General features: G+C 34.6%; 1 non-coding gene across 1 annotated transcript; it reads right to left on the bottom strand.

The window, feature by feature from the left end:
• Positions 1-9,444: 9,444 nt before the first annotated feature.
• Positions 9,445-9,551, bottom strand: LOC141710400 (small nucleolar RNA R71). The gene has a single exon (XR_012570922.1). It is a non-coding gene; the product is annotated as a small nucleolar RNA R71 (small nucleolar RNA).
• Between the last annotated feature and the right edge of the window lie 11,671 nt (positions 9,552-21,222).

The following is a 21,222-nucleotide window of genomic DNA, read 5'->3' on the forward strand; positions in this document are numbered from 1 at the left end:
TTAAAAAAAATGTATTAAAAATTACAAAATTTATATTTTATTAGTTTTTAAATATTTCAGGAATTTTAAAATGATTTTGGTAATTTTTATTTATTTATTTTCACCCGCAAATTATATCACTAAAAATAAAATACGTGACAGAATTGAGCTTGCAATTGAAATAGCACGTAAAAAAATATGTGTCACAATTTGTGTACACGTGTCTTGTTAAAAGAAAAACAAAAAAAAATCCTGACTACCCTGACCACCCCACCCCCCTCTCATTTGTTCACTCGCCCCCCCCCCTTTCTGCGCACATACCCTCCCCTCTTCTGTCCCTCTCTTGTCTCTATCTCTATACTCTGCCAGTATATATTTTAATTATTCAAAAATTCACATCTTACAAACCGTTCATCCAAATTTCAATTATTATATATATAAACGATCAGCGCTTCGATACTTACGCATAGGTATATATATTGCAAGGTTTTGAGAAGAAAATTTGCAAAACATATTTTACGTTTTAATTTATTTTCGGGCGTAGAAAATGAGTTTGGAGGCGGTGATTACTCCACATGGCATCTCAGCGTGTATATGTCTATGGCTATTAATTTCGGATTTTTCTGGAGATATTTTCCGGACATCAGATTTTATCTTCGGGTTGATCAGAATTTATTTTGGGTAACGATTCCGAAATTCCGCCTTCGTACTTGTGTATATTATCGCATGTTAATGTTTATATATTTATTTCATAATTTTTAGAAATTGTTGGAGAAGTCACTTTTGGTCCGAGTTTTGGTTCAGGTGGCCGTGTTATTCATTTCTGGAGTGTTTATACGCGTAAATATAAATTATTGTGTTGATTGTTGTTGGTTGTGTCGATATGATATCGACTAGCAGTCCGAGAAATAGAGGAGGTGCTGTCCGATTTCCAGGAAAATATTATTTTTAGTTCTGAAGATTATTATTTTTATTATTATTCGAAAATAAATCCAAATTATTTAGTTAATGAATTTTAATTGCTTATTTAATTCGAGTTAATTATTTCTTATGATTTAAAAATTCAGAAAAATAGTTCGATCTTTAAAATATTATTTTAAATTATTTTCTAGGCTCTATAATTCTTATAAAATTATTTTCGGGTGTTCGAGCCCTATTATTTAGTTATTAAATGATTCGAAGACCCGTTTTAATTCCGAAAAATGTTCAAAAATTCATAATAAATCAACCGTTCATCCGTTTAATACGAAACAAACGCCTCTAGACTCAGAAAAACATTTCGCTTTTATTAAAAATACTTTCGAGACCCAAATCCTTTTGTTTAAAGGTCGCTTGTTTTACGAATCATTCTGAGTCGCTTTTTGATCGATAAATCATATTTTGACGCGATTTTACTTTTAAACATACTGAGTCGACCCTTTTGATGAACCAAGTCATATGTGATATGAATTATATGATACGTGAGTTATGTGTTTACGTGTTATATGAATTATGTGTGTATGTGGATCAACAGTCATGTGTTTATCTGTTATATTTATGTGTGGGCTATTGTATGGGTTGATGATAGGCTTTTGACGCGCAGTTCGTCGAGTGATTATCGTTTAGACGATTAAAGTTCTATATTTTAATTATAGATGCGGATCTCTCAAGTCGATCAGGACAAGATGGAATGGGTGAAGAGTAAAGTTGAATAGTATGGAATCTTGGGTTGCAGCACTGCATGAGCAGCAGACCAAATGATTAGTTGAATAAAGACGATGATGTTTTGAGGCAGAATGTCAGAATAGATGCGTCTTTGCGAGTGTGACTAACTGCTAAAATCCAAAGGCATGTATCCCTATTATCACTTATTGTTCAAGTGATATTTATTTTAAATCTTATCATGCAAGTATTGCTCTCCCTATTCAGTTCGTAATAGATAAATGTTTTATATATCGCTGAATTAAATGATTCTGTTTGTGCAAATATTGTTCTGCTGTTCTATGTTCAGAATAGCTAAGTGACTTTACTTATCAAATTATCGGATTTATAAATGTTTTCGATTTTGAGAAAGAAGATTTTGTTGCGAGTATTCCTGCCCAACTGAATTGAATGGGGGAATAAAATTTTTAGGATGTCGAAGGATTCAACTCCTTTTTCAATAAAAAGGTTTTAAGATTGGAATGGTTACTGGTTATTGGTTACAGCATAGGTGATCGAGATATCGGTCCAGTTGTAATATCTTTCAAGGCTAGTTATGCCTTTTCTGGCGCCCTATAGGTACCGTACATCTTCGGGATACGGGTAGTACCTATATTTATGGTATGGCTGCGGGATATCGGTGTTGTTTCGCGACTGATCATCGGGAACAACATGAAATGTTATTGGTTCCAATCTAAATTATGGTTTGCTAAATTGTTTTGATAATCATAGAACAAATGATTTATCAACTGTTTTTGTTTTGGATTAAAAATAAAATGTGGTTTTGATTCTGATTCTGATTCACGTGGATACTTAGTTTGTTGTTAAATATCAAAGGTGGTATTAATATAGATGATTGATGTTGACTTCAATATGGAATGTTGTGAGCATCAAAGTTCGTATTGATATCTAATTTGATATGACAATAAAATAAGTATTAATATCAAGAGTTCGGTTTTGAGTAAAGTTTATGATTCAATCCATAATCATTGTTTCTTGTTATTATTGTTTATGATATTTCCGTAAATACTGTTTTACGAGTTTTATTCTCGTCAAGATTCAAAGTATTGCTGAAGCATTTCGCTCAAAAATATCAAAATGGTTTGGAATACAATTAAGGAATCAATTATGGGATTCCTCAACTAAAATTTTATGATCCAGCAATTATGATTTTTTTTATGTTCTGCGCTGAAGCAGATGTCGATTTTATATCAAAACGACCCTTTATATGTTATAATTAACTTGCTGAGCATTTCTTCCGCTCATACTTGCCTGTTTTTAAATTTAACCTCAAGTGAGGATTAGCTTGCGCTGTTTAGCTGCGTAATTCGAGGAAGCAAGGAAGAAGCTTTTGAAAGGTGGTTGGTCCAGGGTTTGTGAACTAGTGTAAGTTTTATTGTGTAAAATTGTTTATATTATATTATATTATAATTGTGTTATTTTATAGTTGGGCCTAGTATACTTCTTTTTGAAGTTATACTAGGGGGTTTAGCTTTGAGTTTGGAAATTGTTGAAAAGAGTTTTAAAGAGAAAGTGAAAAATTATTTTGGAATTTGGGATTCTTGTTTCTAGAACTGTAACCTTAAAAGATCTTGGATTAGTTTGGGGTCAATTATGATAAATATCTTCCGCTGGCATTTATTTATCGATTAAACAGGTTAATTTGGATTGAGGTTTCATAGTGACGACCAAATCCTCTGACCCTGGATTTGGGGGCGTTATAGGTTGGTATCAGAGCCGAGGTTATAGTAAAACTAGAAACGAGAGTGTGTAGGAGTGTGTATAGCTATGTGAGGATGTTTGAGCTCATATCGAGTTCCTGTTGGACTATTGGATATAGTACCAACGAGTAAGTTAAGATAGGCGCATTCGTTCGAGATGGTTGTGCTGAGCTGGATGGAACTTCGGGAAGCTGCAAACTTCTATGGTGGAATCTTTCGAGGCTACTACGATTCGACGACGATGAAGATTATCGATATCTTTGGAACATGAAAAAGTGTCTAGAATCGGACGGCAAGTCAACAGAAGAATTCAGATAGAAGATAAGTAATAAGACTTTGGCAATACCTTCTATTTTTATAATTCCTTTTGACATCTTTCAAAAAGAAATAATTGTTAGAGGATATATTCCCTAACACTCATTTTTAATCATATATGTGTTTTAAATATGCCAGAGACTGTCATGAAACCTATTTTCAGGTTTTGATAGCTCTGTCAAGTTATGAAATTGGATATGGTGGATAGTTTCTTGATGATGTGACACCAGTTCATTCATTTTGTGCCATAATTTTTTTTATTCTCTGGACTTCATTTCCTTCAGAAATATCATCTTTGAAATCTTTTCAGTTTTATTCATTTGATTTTGGATTCTTTTGATATTCTTTTATTCTGACTGAGATGAATAACCCTAATTATAGGGGACACAAGGTATCCCTGTCTGTGTGATAGGAGTTGGATGGGACGCCATCACTTGTGTGTATTGTGAATACATGAAGGTTAACAACCTTTAGTAGTGTCTTAATTTGGATACGCAATACCAAGTTCATTTGATCATATTGATCTCTCAGTTATTCTCTTATTTCAACAATACTTTTTCTCAAATTCAGATTTTGGTTCCGTTATGATATCAAATTCTTTTCTTTTTAAAATTCCATGATTTTATCATTCCAAATATTCGAAGGTATGCCAATCAAGTTAAGCTGAGTTATCCTGGTCAAGTCAAAGCAAGTTTATGTGATGGGATTACCAAGGGCAACAGTGGAATGCAATGGGATTAAAATATTAGTGGCATATACCGAAGTCGGTCTATTTCTTTATTTCTCTCTCTCTCTCTCTCTCTCTCTCTCTCTCTCTCTCTATCTCTCTATTTCTTTTCTTTCCCTTTATCTTTCTCTCTATTTTTCTTTCTCGCGATCAGTAATAGTGATGCTACTGAGGAATTGGTCAAAGGATGTAGACGGAACAGTGGTACACAGTGAAGCTCCTGTAAAAGTTTTATTATACAAGGAATACAAGATTTGTTTGAGATTATGGAAAATTGAGGTTATTTGGAAATGGAAAGTTGGTTAGAAAACCCTTAGTGATTTCTTCTGCTGATTCCGAGGACGGAATCCTTATAAGGGGGGTAGATTGTGATATCCCGTATTTTTAGAATTATTATTATTATTATTTGAATATGTTTATGTGATTTTCTAATTTAGAAGGAATAAAATGGTGGATAACTTATTCCTATTTGACGAGTTTGTGTTATTAAATGGTAATGTGCTAATTTTTAAGTGTTATATCGATCCTTATTAATTTTTGAAAATATTCATTTAAATGTATTATTTTCAAAAGTTTATTTGAAAACCGATCATTTTATTGATATCGGTAAATTAGGTTCGTTTAGTAATATTAGAGATTGGATGGATATTCGGTCTGCTATGTGTTGTATGTAATATTAATTGTGTGGGATTTAGTTGTGATTGAGGATTATTTGTATTATTAATTACTGAGTCGTATCGTTTTGTTTTTGTCTTTAAAAGTAATTTTATTGAAAATTTAATTTCATAAATATTTAAATTATCTTTAAAATTATTTTTATGACTTTATAATTACAATAATTATATTTGGGATTTTATAATATTTAGAAATCAATATTTCATCAATTATTTAGCCCTGTATGATTTTCTGATTTCATTTATTTGTAAAATCCGTATTTAATTCCAAAATTCTTCAAAAATTACGAAACTCATATTTATTGAAGTTTGGATTATTCTGAGAATTTTAAAATTATTTTGGGATTTTTTAGGCTTAATTTTACCCACGCGTTGAATCGTTTAATTGCTAAAAGCGGGTATAAATTGCATTTCAAAAATTGTTTTAAAATTTACGAAATTTATGTTTCTATAAACTTCCGGATATTTGTAACATTTTAAGACTATTTTCGTGATTTTTTGAATTTGTTTCAAGTGCAGCTCGGTTCGTTAAATCGTGTAATGCGGGTAAAGCGAGCGAATTCCGTTTCAAATGGTTTGAGCTTGGAATCAAAAATGTTTTAAAAATTATGAAAATTTCATTTTATTAGTTTTTAAATATTCCGAGAATTTTAGAATTATTTTGGTAATTTTTCGGGTTTTATTTACCTGCACCTTTGTTCGTTTAATCATAAATTGCGGGTATGATGTTAGATTCAAAAAAATATATTAAAAATTACAAAATTTATATTTAATTAGTTTTTTAATATTTCAGGAATTTTAAAATGATTTTGGTAATTTTTATTTATTTATTTTCACCCGCAAATTATATCATTAAAAATCAAAATACGGGACATAATTGAGCTTGCAATTGAAATAGCATGTAAAAGAATACGTGTCACAATTTGTGTACACGTGTCTTGTTAAAAGAAAAACAAAAAAAAAATCCTAACTACCCTGACCACCCCACCCCCCTCACATTTGTTCACTCGCCCCCCCCCTTTTTGCGCACATCCCCTCCCCTCTTCTGTCCCTCTCTTGTCTCTATCTCTATACTCTGTCAGTATATATTTTAACTATTCAAAAATTCACATCTTACAAACCGTTCATCCAAATTTCAATTATTATATATATAAACGATCAACGCTTCGATACCTACGCATAGGTATATATATTGCAAGGTTTTGAGAAGAAAATTTGCGGAACATATTTTACGTTTTAATTTATTTTCGGGGCGTAGAAAAAGAGTTTGGAGGCGGTGATTACTCCACATGGCATCTCGACGTGTATATGTCTATGGCTATTAATTTTGGATTTTTCTGGAGATATTTTTCCGACATCAGATTTTCTCTTCGGGTTGATCAGAATTTATTTTGGGTAACGATTCTGAAATTCCGCCTTCGTACTTGTGTATATTATCGCATGTTAGTATTTATATATTTATTTCATAATTTTTAGAAATTGTTCGAGAAGTCACTTTTGGTCCGAGTTTTGGTTAAGGTGGCCGTGTTATTCATTTCTGGAGTGTTTATACGCGTAAATATAAATTATTGTGTTGATTGTTGTTGGTTGTGTCGATATGATATCGACTGGCAGTCCAAGAAATAGAGGACGTGTTGTCCAATTTCCACGAAAATATTATTTTTAGTTCTGAAGATTATTATTTTTATTATTATTCGAAAATAAATCCAAATTATTTAGTTAATGAATTTTAATTGATTATTTAATTCGAGTTAATTATTTCTTATGATTTAAAAATTCCGAAAAATAGTTCGATCTTTAAAAATTATTTTCTAGGCTTGATAATTCTTATAAAATTATTTTCGAGTGTTCGAGCCCTATTATTTAATTATTAAATGATTCGGAGACTCGTTTTAATTCCGAAAAATGTTCAAAAATTGAAATAAATCAACCGTTCATCCGTTTAATACGAAACGAACGCCTCTAGACTCAGAAAAACATTTCGCTTTCATTAAAAATACTTTCAAGACCCAATTCCTTTTGTTTAAAGGTCGCTTGTTTTACGAATCATTCTGAGTCACTTTTTGATCGATAAATCATATTTTGACCCGATTTTAGTTTTAAACATACCGAGTCGACCCTTTTGATGAACCGAGTCATATGTGATATGAATTATGTGATATGTGAGTTATGTGTTTACGTGTTATGTGAATTACGTGTGTATGTGGATCAAGAGTCCTGTGTTTGTCTGTTATATTTATGTGTGGGCTATCGTATGGGTAGATGATAGGCTTTTGACGCGCAGTTCGTCGAGTGATTATCGTTTAGACGATTAAAGTTCTATATTTTAATTATAGATGCAGATCTCTCAAGTCGAACATGACAAGATGGAATGGGTGAAGAGTAAAGTTGAATAGTATGGAATCTTGGGTTGCAGCACTGTATTAGCAGCAGACCAAATGATTAGTTGAATAAAGACGATGATGTTTTGAGGCAGAATGTCAGAATAGATGCGTCTTTGCGAGTGTGACTAACTGCTAAAATCCAAAGGCAAGTATCCCTATCATCACTTATTGTTCAAGTGATATTTATTTTAAATCTTATCATGCAAGTATTGCTCTCCCTATTCAGTTTGTAATAGATAAATATTTTACATATCGCTGAATTAAATGATTCTGTTTGTGCAAATATTCTTCTGCTGTTCTATGTTCAGAATAGCTAAGTGACTTTACTTATCAAATTATCGGATTTATAAATGTTTTGGATTTTGAGAAAGATGATTTTGTTGCGAGTATTCATGCCCAAGTGAATGGGGGAATAAAATTTTTAGGATGTCGAAGGATTCAGCTCCTTTTTCAATAAAAAGGTTTTAAGATTGGAATGGTTACTGGTTATTGGTTACAGCGTAGGTGATCGAGATATCGGTCCATTTGTAATATCTTTCAAGGCTAGTTATGCCTTTTCTGGCGCCCTATAGGTACCGTATGTCTTCGGGATACGGGTAGTACCTATATTTACGGTATGGCTGCGGGATACTGGTGTTGTCTCGCGACTGATCATCGGGAACAACATGAAATGTTATTGGTTCCAATCTAAATTATGGTTTGCTAAATTGTTTTGATAATCATAGAACAAATGATTTATCAACTGTTTCTGTTTTGGATTAAAAATAAAATATGGTTTTGATTCAGATTCTGATTCATGTGGATACTTAGTTTGTTGTTAAATATCAAAGGTGGTATTAGTATAGATGATTGATGTTGACTTCAATATGGAATGTTGTGAGCATCAAAGTTCGTATTGATATCTAATTTGATATGACAATAAAATAAGTATTAATATCAAGAGTTCGGTTTTGAGTGAAGTTTATGATTCAATCCATAATCATTGTTTCTTGTTAATATTGTTTATGATATTTCCGTAAACACTGTTTTACGAGTTTTATTCTTGTCAAGATTCAAAGTATTGCTGAAGCATTTCGCTCAAAAATATCAAAATGGTTTGGAATACAATTAAGGAATCAATTCTGGGATTCCTCAACTAAAATTTTATGATTCAGCAATTATGATTTTTTTTTATGTTCTGCGCTGAAGCAGATGTTGGTTTTATATCAAAATGACCCTTTATATGTTATAATTAACTTGCTGAGCATTTCTTCCGCTCATACTTGCCTGTTTTTAAATTTAACCTCCAGTGAGGATTAGCTTGCGCTGTTTAGCTGCATAATTGGAGGAAGCAAGGAAGAAGCTTTTGAAAGGTGGTTGGTCCGGGGTTTGCGAACTAGTGTAAGTTTTATTGTGTAAAATTGTTTATATTATATTATATTATAATTGTGTTATTTTATAGTTGGGCCTAGTATACTTCTTTTCAAAGTTATACTAGGGGGTTTAGCTTTGAGTTTGGAAATTGTTGAAAGGAGTTTTAAAGAGAAGGTGAAAAATTATTTTGGAATTTGGGATTCTTGTTTCTAGAACTGTAACCTTAAAAGATCTTGGATTAGTTTGGGGTCAATTATGATAAATATCTTCCGCTGGCATTTATTTATCGATTAAACAAGTTAATTTGGATTGAGGTTTCATAGTGACGACCAAATCCTCTGACCCCGGATTTGGGGGCGTTACAATTCAGTCCAGTTTTGGGGTTCTCCAACGGAAGATGCCAATACGCACATCAGGGATTTCATAGAGATTTGCGACACCTTCAGGTTCAATGGTGTGTCTGAGGATGTGGTGAAACTGAGACTGTTCCCATTCTCTCTGAGGGATAAAGCTAAGTGTTGGTTACACTGTCTACTAGTTGGTTCTATCACTACTTGGGATGATCTTGCTCAGAAATTTCTTACTAAATCTTCCCTATGGCGAAGACAACTGCACTCAGGAATGCTCTTACTTAATTCGCGCAGCAATCAGGAGAAACTTTATGTGAAGCTTGAAAGCGTTACAAGGAGATGCTTAGGAAGTGTCCTCATCATGGCATGCCTGATTGGATGATCATCAATTGTTTTTACAATGGTTTTGGAGCACAGTTTAGGCCCAAGCTTGATGCAGCATCAAGTGGAGCATTATGGGAAAAGAGCTAGGAGGAAGCTAGAAGCTTATGATCTAATTGAACTGATGGTTGCTAATGAATATCAGTATCCAACCCAAATATTGCCACAGGGAAAGATAGCAGGAGTTCTCGAAGTGGATACAGCTACGACTATCACTACTCAACTAAAGGCATTGTCTATGAAGATCGATTCTCTGGCTAACTATGGTGTTAATCAGATAACCAGAGTGTGTGAACTGTGTGCAGGTTCATGTGACGGAGAAATACGCTATATCTAGTGAATCAGCTCAGTTTGTGAGCACTTTTCACAGATCGCAGCAACCAATGCCAGACACTTATCATCCTGACAACTGGAATCATCCTAATGTCAGCTGGAGCAACAATCAGAATACGATGTAACAGGCATTCCAGCAGTTTGGAAACAAGCAAATCAATCCTCCTGGTTTTTAGCATCAATTTGCACCAAGACAACAACTCCAACATCAACAACAAACTCATGGTGCAGGTCAATCTTCGAATGAAAAATCTGAATTGGAGGAGTTGAGGCTTATGTGCACAAATCAGGCTCTTATATGCCAAAGCCATGCTGTTTCTATCAAGACTCTAGAGAACCAGATAGGGCAAATTGCTAACGCCTTATTGAATCGACTACCAGGAATGCTTTCTAGTGATACAGAAGCCAATCCAGGCAATAGGGAAGTTAACGAATAGGTGAACGTCATCACCTTGAGGTCCGAAAAGGTCGCAAGCCCCCAATTTCAGGAAGATGAAGGGTCTAAAAATTCTGTCCAGAATGCAGGTGCATCTACTCCTTTGCCAAATCCAGAAAATGAGATTGTAGCTGAAAAATTGGTTCAGAAGGATGCCGAGGTGGAACTGAAGAAAAAAGCTATTGAAAGCAATCCTCCTGAGGGTAATACAGGGGATAAACAGGTTTACCCACCTCCTCCATTTCCCAAAAGGCTTCAAAAGCATAAGTTCGACAAGCAATTTGCCAAATTTTTGGAAGTTTTCAAGAAGCTGCATATGAACACACCTTTTGCTGAAACTCTAGAACAAATGCCGAGCTATGCTAGGTTCATGAAGGGTATTCTATCTCGGAAGCTAAAACTTGAGGAGTTGGAAACCGTTACTCTAACGGAAGAGTGCAGTGTTGTGCTGCAACAGAAACTACCTCCTAAGCTTAAAGATCTAGGAAGCTTCATGATACCTTGTGTTACGACTAGTATTTCTAAAACTTATCTATATAAAATTGTGTGTTTATAATTGAGATTTAAATTATGTTGAATTATAAATGTGGATGATCTATATGTTGAGTACCTATAAATTAAGTGTTTAATGTATTAGTTATATAAAAAATTTTGAAAGGAAAATCTTATTATTTAGTATTTTTAAATTATAATCAAAAGTATTTCATTCTATATGAAAAATCGATTTTTAAAATCTTTTAACCACAAATTTTCAAATCTTATATCATTGAATTTCTAAAATTATAAGCTATTTTATAATATTTATTTTATGAATTATGGAAGTGTATTTATTTTTATAGCAATTGTTTTATATAAATTAGTTGATTTTTAAGTTGTAATTTACTTAGTTGCCCATGCATGCATTTTGCTCCCAAACACAAGTTAAGGGCAAATTTGGAAATTCCAACCCCACTAACTACTACTCTACTAGTCAAATTACTACCCTATCCTTGCATGCAAAATGACACAAGCTTGCTTAAGGGTTACTCTTGTCAATTCTCATTTCCACTCACTTTCTAGTCAAATCAAACCCATAAAAATCAAGTACAAGTTGTCATAATCACACTCACTTCACTCCACCCTCACCTCTCTTCTCCCTCTCCCTCTCTTGGTCCTCTCTCTCTCGACCTTCACTCTCGGCCGAAGCCCCCCCACCCCTCTTTTCTTCATTTTTCATTCAAAAATCCATCTTCCATTTAAGTAGACTTACTTCCCATATCTTGTTCTTTAATAATCCAAAGAGTTTAGGGTGAAAAATCTATGTTTTGATCTTGCATGGTGGTATTTTGTTAAACTCAAAGTAAACACCCTTGATTCTTGTGAATCTAAGGCTTTCACCATGAGATATATTATCATAGGTTTGAGAATGGCTAGACATGAGTGTTTCACACTCATGCAAATATTGTATTCACCCTAATCCATTCGGCCATGACTTGTTAGGAGCCGAATGGATTGTGTTCTTGTTGCCTTGTTGATTTTTGTGTGTTTGTGTGATAATAGCTTGGTTTTGGAAATAAAAACTTGATAAAACTCTTTGCATGCTAAGTGATCACATTATTTATGGTTAATTCTAGGCTTGCATGTTGATTCTATGATGAAATTTATATGGAAACCATATTGTTTTTGGCTTGTATGTTCCAAAGCATGCATGCATAGGTTTAACTCATGATTTTCAAAAGTTCTTGATTATTTGGTTTAATTTTTATTAATAATCTCTAATTTCAGTTAAATTAGAATATTAATTATGATATGTGCTCCTTGTTATGTGTTTTTGATTCTTATATATATGGAGGATTTAAGTTATTATTTTCGAAATTGAGATGACTTGTAATTAGTATATTATTTTGACTCTTATTTTGCTATATTGCACTCTAGGTAAGGATGATCTCCACTAAGCCAATAGTGTGTGTGGGAGTTTTAGATCAGTAGGTTACCTTTGTTGAGGTTTGGTTTGGGTTTTGATTGATGTTTGGTTTGGTTTGTCAAGTGGGAAACATGGTGGAAAGGGGTATATTAGATTCCGCAGAATTTCAGTTTGGTTTCATGAGGTTTAGAGAGAGATTTAACCTTGTCATTGTAATGCACTTTGAGGCCAAAGTCACAAGAAGCTAGTACTAGGGGTATACTTCAGATTTTAGGTGTTTGTTAGAGGTTTTTAGGTTGTTTGGTTAGGTGCACGAGTGAAAACACTAAATCTGTCTAACAGGGGACAGTTTTACCGCAACTTAGAAATGGGGAGTTTTGACCATGTCATGGGTAGGCCCTCACTAGGCCTTGGTTCGACCTAGTGAGTGGGAGTGTCTGAGGTGTTTTTCCAGCCATAGTTCATAGGAATTGAGTTAGGATCATGTGTCACAAGTTAGTGCAAATCAGGACACTTTTCTGTCTAGAAAACAGGGAACATTGGACCTTAAGCTTAGGCCTAGGTAGGCCCAAGCTAGCCCTTTGAGTCACACCAAGTTTTGGAGTTACCTTATGATTAGAAGAGTCTAGTGTAGAAGTTTGGGAGGTAAACTTGAGAATTAAGGGTGTCAATTGTTCTCATAAACCCATTGGTGTCATCCTGAAATCACTATAATGAGCACATTCACTTAGCATTCAGTTTTAGAGCACTTATGAGTGAGGCCTAGGTTGACCATTATAGTTGTAAGATAGTATAAGGTCAGTAGAGTGTAAGGCCTAGGTCAGGGTCAATATGAACTTGATGGTTTAGAAAAGGCACTTCGAGTTTCAAGGTCAATATTAGGAGTTTTGACTAGTTTAACATAACTAAGTGACTTGAGTAAGTGGAGTGAGATCATCCAAGCTTAGTAATGCATTATAGTGTGTTGATGTATTATTATATATATAAATTTGTTATGTGAGCATATGTGGCTATGTGATCTAGTATGCTTATAAGATAATTGTAAGCATGTATGTGTATATAGGCCTAAGTGCCAGTGTGCTTACTTTCGGTTTATAAATAGGTTGAGTTGGTGAGAATATATTATAATGAGGTTATTATTATTTTGTGTAGGCTCTCGAGACGAGGGTAAACTTGCCATTAAAGTCGAGTAGAGCTCCCAGTTGCTCCCACCTGCCCGTCAAGTCAAGCCTTTCTCAAGGCAAGTGTTTTAACCTATCTTTTTGTGTTTACACTGCAAGTGTGTGTTAACCTAGCTTTTAAATATGATGCGAGTATTCCAATTCACCTTGATATACATGTATACATAACCCAAGTGGTTTCAAATCTATCTTTCGTAATATATGCAAATGCCATGAACCCTCAAGTATCTATTACTTGAAAATTTTTATGCTAGTAATTCAAAATTCATCCATGCTAGTGTACCAAAATAATTGTAATGCTTAACCATGTATAAGTTGTATTTAGAAATCTTATTTTGACACCTAATAGTCAGTTATTCCTCAAAGTTGTTCATATATGCTTGATAACTCCATTCTTATCCTTAAACCATGAGACCCTATTATACTTTGAACTGATACTCACTTTCTTTATATTTTAAATACCTATGTCTTATCTGGAACCACTACATTGAACCTAGTTTGACTTAGTTCCTTTATACTATCCAATAACCCTGTTAAACCGCAATACCAAATCCCTTGTGAATAGAAACTTTGTAATTCCGTTCGATAAGTTATCAGTCTAATCGATCATGGCCTTAAAGTTTATTGAACCTATTCCATGTGCTTCGAAGTTGATCTAGAACCCTTGATAAAGACGTTCACTGTTTAAGAAATTAACCGTCACTTGGCATCAGTTTTTAAAATAAAAAGTTAAAAGTGGATTTTCAGTCCCAAAGGGGGACAAATGTTTCTTTAGATAGTGGATCTGGACTGAGACGCAAGTCCTTTCCGCTTTTAAATTATAGGCTTAAAGGTTGCCTAGGGATCCCATTAATGTTCTAAAACCCAGCGAGGTTCGATATTACTTCGCGGCTGATCATCGGCTGTAATCCGTAGTGTCATAAAATGGTTTTTGATAAAGAAATGGTTTTTAATTATTTTGTTATAAATAGATGATGCCATCGCCCTGAAAGTTTATCTCTTGTTATTATATTATTGGATCTTTCATTTCCACTGTTATCCTTTCATTTTTGTTTATGTATTATATAGAACTTGTTGAGCATTTGGCTCACTACTTGCTTTCACCCTGATATTTCAGCTAGTAGATATGGTTAGATTCAAGCAGACCGCGCGTAAGACTTGTGATGCCGATTCGTATGTTCGAGCTCAGGTAGATTAATGATCGTTTTGTGTGAAGACTCGATATTAAAATCAGGTTGTAATAGTAAATAGTATTGGGTTGTTCCAAATCCTAAACTGTAAGATCTTGGTTTCGGTGTATATAATTCCATTTGTTAACTAGTGTAATTATTCGTATAGTTTCTTTTGTTTAAGTTGGGGTGTGATAGGTTTTGGTATCAGAGCTACGGTTTAGAGTCCCTGGACAGCCCAAATAGGTTATAAAATATATACATAGGTTATAGAATATTATGCGAGAGTGTGAGTATAGGTTAGGTGAATCCATTGTTAATAATTATCTTATATATCTATGCAGTGTTTGGCAGCAAAGGGCGCATTACTCATCATCCTCTAAATCGTCTGACACAATTGCTTTCTCCGTGTATGCTGAGTTGAGGCGTGAGTTCGACATGCTTCAGGGCAAGTACGATCGACTGTTAGAGCGATTGAAGAACATGTATCCGGACAGACAAAATTATGGAGGAAAGCCTAAGGAGTAGATGATTGCAAGGTTTGAGACTTTGGTTCAGTATGTTAACACTAAGCTTGATGAGATGCCATCGCATAGAGACCGTACCAGCCAGTATACTATCCAGATGATTGTGGATGAGCTCCAGAGTATTTTGAAGACACTTCGTGAAGAGAAGACCACCGGACCCCGTTCTGATGGAATGGAGCCTTAGTTCTTTCCATTATCCACTTTTCATGATACCGTGTTGTTGGATTTTGTAGAAATCCTTGTTGTTTTCCTTTAAATTAAGCATGTTATCCCTAGATTCAGACTTTATTTTGATCTTGATGTACCTTGACCTTAATTTCGATAATTATGCACTATCGTTCTATTTGCTTTCAATTGTTCTTACGCCTTATATGCATCACCCTTATTGTTTAATTTGAAACCTGATCGTACATGTGAATATAATGACTTGTGACACCCTAACCTTGAATTATCTGCATTATTCATACATGTTTTGATATAACTTTCATTTCAGGATCATGCCACCTAAAAAAAAGAACCCGACAACAACTTCTACCATAGATCCTAATATTCTTCGATTGTTGGAAACCTTACAACAGCAAACAAATGCTATAGCTCAACAACAAAGAACTTTTCAACAATAATTTGAAAACCAAGATAACCGTGAACTACACCAACCACCTGATCCACCAGTACCCCCTCGACAAGTTGTCACTTTTAAAGCTTTTCAGAATGTGAATCCACCTGCATTTCATGATACCACTGATCCAGTAATACCTAACACATGGATTAAGGAAATGGAAAGAGCTTTTGAATTGGTTCAGCTAGGAGAAGATCAGAAGATGCCATATGCTACTTACTTTCTAAAAGGTGAAGTCATCTATTGGTGGGATTCAGTAAAAGCTATGGAGGCAAATCAGCCGGTTTCTTGGGAAATGTTTAAGAAGTTATTTATGGAAAAGTATTAACCTAAGTACATGCAGTATTGGAGTACGAGAAGAAGTTTACGGAACTGTCAAGGTTTGTGACGAAGTATGTGAACACTGAGGAGGAAAAAGCAAAGAGGTTCCAACAAGGATTAGAGCCTTGGATCAGAGATAGAGTGGCCATGTTTGAGCTTGATACTTATGCTGGAGTAGTAAGCTGCTCTGATTGAGAGTAATGTGATACAGTCAAGGAAAGAAAAGGATAACAAGAAGAGAAAGGTTCCATTTGATGGAGAAAAGTCTGAAGATGGAAGCTCACAAGAAAGGAGTGTGAAGAGGATTGGATTCCACAAAGGCAGAAATTTTTAGAAGAAGGGAAATTTGAATAAGAGACAAGATCCCAAGGGGAACAACCAGTCAAGCTAAGGACAAGTTGGAGAAAATAGATTTCAGAGACCAGAGTGTAGACACTGTGGAAAAAGACACCCAGGAGTATGTAATAAGTTGAACATGACATGTTATAGATGCAACCAGAAGGGACACTTGGCTAATGAGTGTAAGGTACCAAAGCCGGTAGTTACATGCTATAAGTGTGGAAAGGCTGGACATATAGCTAAGGAATGCAAGTCAACTGGACCAGTCAAGGCTTTGATGAATGTGGCAAGTACTAGTGCACGCGTGCCAGCCGAAGTATTGGCATTACCTCCACCATCTACAACAACAACTCCACAAGCATCAGCAAGGACATTTAATTTAAAGATGAAGGACGCTGTTCAGAATTCTGAGGTGATAGCAGGTAAACTTTTAATGAATAATGTTGAAGCTAAGGTATCGATTGATTCTGGAGCTACGAGATCTTTTATATCAAAAAATTTTGTTGATAAACTTAAATGTGATAAAATGACCTTGAACGAGGTAATAGATGTGGTAATTGCGAACCAAGAGAAGATTCCTGTGAGTCAATTCTGTCCTAAGTGTGAGATAGATATTTCGGGGCATAAATTTTCAGCAAACTTGATACTTTTCAAGTTAGGGGAGTTTGATATAATCTTAGGCATGGATTGGTTAGGAAAGAATAACGCTCAGATAAATTGTAAATCTAAGAAGGTGTATTTAAGGATGGAAAGTGGAGAGAAAGTGGTATTTAAGGGTCAGAGGCAAGAGTGACTATTTCTTACAATCGTCCAGGCTAAGAAATTGCTTAGGAAAGGTTGTGAATCGTTCCTAGCCTACATAGTAGATTCAGAAAGAGAGAGCCTTAGCATGGAAGATATTCCCATAGTCAACGAATTTCTAGATGTGTTTCCAGATGAACTACCAGGTTTACCGCCCGATCGACAAATTGAGTTTGAGATCAACCTTGCTCCAGGAACGGAACAGTTTCAAAGGCACCTTATAGAATGGCACCAGCAGAAATGAAAGAGTTGGCAAACCAGCTACAAGAATTGTTAGACAAATGAGTGATACGGCCACGTATGTCGCCATTGGGAGCACCCGTTCTATTTGTAAAGAAAAAGGATGGAAGCATGAGGTTATGCATATACTATCGGGAGTTGAATAAGATGACGATTAAGAACCGTTACCCGCTACCAAGGATATATGATTTATTGGATCAACTGAAAGGAGCTAAGTGATTTTCCAAGATTGATTTAAGATCAGGATACCATCAATTGAAGATAAAAGCAGATGACATCCCGAAGACAGCATTCAAGACAAGATACAGACATTATGAATTCTTGGTGATGCATTTTGGGTTGACTAATGCCCCTGCAACATTTATGGATCTGATGAACCGGGTATTTAAAAAGTATTTGGACAAGTTTGTAGTGGTATTCATTGATGATATTCTTATATATTCAAAGTCAGAAGAAGAACATATGCAGTATCTATGGATAGCATTGGAAATACTCCGACAAGAAAAGTTGTATGCCAAGTTTTCTAAATGTGTGTTCTGGTTAAAGGAAGTTCAATTTTTGGGACATGTTATTGGAAGTGAAGGAGTCAAGGTGGATCCGGCAAAGATTGAGGCAATTATGAGTTGGGAGAGACCAAAGACACCTACGGAAATGCGAAGTTTTCTAGGATTGGTGGGATACTATAGAAGATTTGTTAAAGATTTCTCGAAAATCGCCACGCCATTGACTAAGTTGACTAGGAAGTATCAGAAATTTGAATGGAATGCAGAATGTGAAGATAGTTTTCAAGAATTGAAGCAGATGTTGGTTACTGCTCCGGTGTTAGTATTACTAGAAAATCAAGGAGACTTTGTGATTTTTAGTGATGCCTCACATAAAGGTCTGGGTTGTGTGCTAATGCAACACAACAAGGTGATTGCGTATGCATCAAGACAGCTGAAACCACATGAATATGACTTTTCAGCCAACATTGTTGGAAAAGATAAAGAAATGTCAGGAAGAAGTGATGAAACAGGAGAATAATCAACTAACCGGGGAAGAGATTTGTACTCAAAGGGATGAGCAAGGTATACTACGGTTTTTCTCAAGAATTTGGATTCCTCGTGTAACTGAATTGAAGAATGAGATATTGCAAGAAGCTCACAATTCTAGATTTTCAATCCATCCGGGAAGCACCAAGATGTACCATGTAATAACCCCAAAATTTTTGGACTTTTTGTAATCCTTATGAATAGTGATTTTGCTGATTATGCTGATTAAAAAAACTTTTCATGCCACGCTATGTAGGAGTTCTTTTATTGATATTCTCAGATCTTATTAATACTACATATGGTATATAAGTGTATGTAAAGATCGTCAGAATCCAAATTCGAACACTTTGATCTTTCCCGAAAATCCACCGGATACCGAAGGAATTGAGTATAAGGTAACATGATTAAAATGATTTAAATTCAAGGATTATAAGAGAGGATCATAAAAGGAATATAAAATATTGAGAAAGGTTTGGGGAACCCTAGTAATAAAATCACGGATATATTCCCTCAAACGATCAACGATATTGAGCGATAAACGAGCCATAAAATAATTTAACGATCAAGGACGAATGCATGCAAGTAGTATGGGGAGAAAGCTTCCAAGAGAAGCTAAAACAAGTGGTTAAGAGCTTAAGATACCATCCACCACAATTAGCCAACACTTGGCAAGGGAATGATGTCACTAAGATGATGTAATCACTTTAAACAAGTGGATTAGTATAGATATTATCAAACCACACATTTGGACATATTATTCAAAATCAACCAAGCAAGCCAAAGACTACTTCATCATTTTTTTCATGAAAAACCCGAGAGGAAAAGAGAGTAATTTTTTTTTTCATAATCAAACTTATTTTCGATTATTCAAATAAAGATCATACTTTCCTATAAGTATATCTTTTGTTATTTATTATTCGTTTCAAGTATGAGTTTTAAAACTTCTACTTCAATTATTTTTATAAAGATTATCCTTTATAGGAATATTATTCAAATAATAATATTCAGATATTTTCTAACATATTCGGACTGAATTATTTTATTAAATCATCATTACTCTAAACATTCTTTAAAATATTTTCGAGTCTTCAAAATGATTTTAAAAGTTAGAGTGGATCCCAAAACTCATTTTCAGATTTCAGATCTTCCTTTCGAAGGGGATTTAAATACTCACTCAAAACCTAAAGGATCCGGCTCAATGGTGTATTTTTGGAGCAACGAAATTGCTAACTTGATAAAAGAGTTTGATTACTTGCCCACCATTTGGGAAGTAAGCCCAATCGGAATGCGTCGGCATAAGAAACATGGGCTCATTGGGGGTTCATGAAAGTGTAAGTGGCTCAGTGGGAGTCCATCAATGCGTAAGTGGCTGAGTGGCAGTCCAGCATAAGGTCCTAATGCGGCCAGGGTGATGACCAGTGGGAAATTCATCCATCTACTAGTAGAAAAGGTGACTTAATTGGTATCTTTGCCTGATCAGCAAAATATCATGTTTATCCATAGTTTCTTCTTTCCAAAATTCTTGGGAATGATAACTCTTCTTATACTTCCATAGCATAAGAGTGTATGAAATGTATATATATATATGTGTATATATATATCGGGACTTAATGAAATATCTCGTAACTTCATTCTTTATAATGATATTTCAAAGATTGAATCTATTCAAGTCTTATCTTGTAGTCTCATCTATGTGATGAACTTTTGAAACTGATTATACCTTGAACGGTGGTAGTTCAAGTAGTATTCGGAAAAGATATAAGTACATTGGAGTATCTTGTAACTTCATCTTTTCAACTTATATCTGGTTAATGATTATCTTATGCATGACAAAGATTTTTAGAAAAACGTTGAGACAAGGTTAGATGTATGAGATCACCTTGCAACGATATTTTTATACAGTTATAAACTGGAACGCTGTGTATATTATGCATAGAAGAGGACTTCCAAGATTTTGAAAAGTATATATACATATATATTGAATATTTTGCGACTTGGTCACGTTAAGATATCAAACTTGGTTCATTTCTTCTTGACCAAGACTTTCATGAGTACTATGAGAATGATCATATATTGTTAATTATTATACAAATTATTTTGGTGGGCTTGTTGCTCACCCTTGCTTTCTTCTTTCATCACACAACAACAGATAGACAAGATGAACATGACCAAGCTCCCAATTTGCAAGTGGATAGGAAATGTTCCGCAGTTTCCTGTAGGCGTTGATGCCGCTGTAGCTGAGGTAGGATCTTCCAATAGGCTAGGGTTTCAACTGTTGATGTACCAGAATTATGTATATTTATGAATTTTAATAATGGCAAAAAATATGTAAATTTATTCAGAAACCCTTTTGAGGTGTAATGACTTATAATTGTGGAATAAAATGACTTGTGTTATTTTTGGTATTCATCTCTGAGACTATAACTTGTGGGGTGTGTGTGTATATTGTGGGGTAACAGTACGCAGTAGTTGGTTGTTTATTAAGATTAAATGTTATTAAGGGAAATGGAACTCGTTACAACCTGGATCCCCGACCCCAAATTTAGGGGTGTTACATACCAGGACTTGAAGCAGAACTTTCGGTGGCCAAATATGAAGCGAGAAGTAGCAGAATGGGTTGCGAAGTGCTATACTTGTCAGAAAGTGAAGGCAGAACATTAAAGACCAAGTGGATTAATTCATCCCTTAAAGATTCTAGAATGGAAGTGAGAAAACATTTCCATGGACTTTATAGTAGGATTACCATGAACGAAATCCG

The sequence above is a fragment of the Apium graveolens genome, chromosome 2 (genome assembly GCF_009905375.1).
Source record: "Apium graveolens cultivar Ventura chromosome 2, ASM990537v1, whole genome shotgun sequence".
Taxonomy (NCBI): Eukaryota; Viridiplantae; Streptophyta; class Magnoliopsida; order Apiales; family Apiaceae; genus Apium; species Apium graveolens.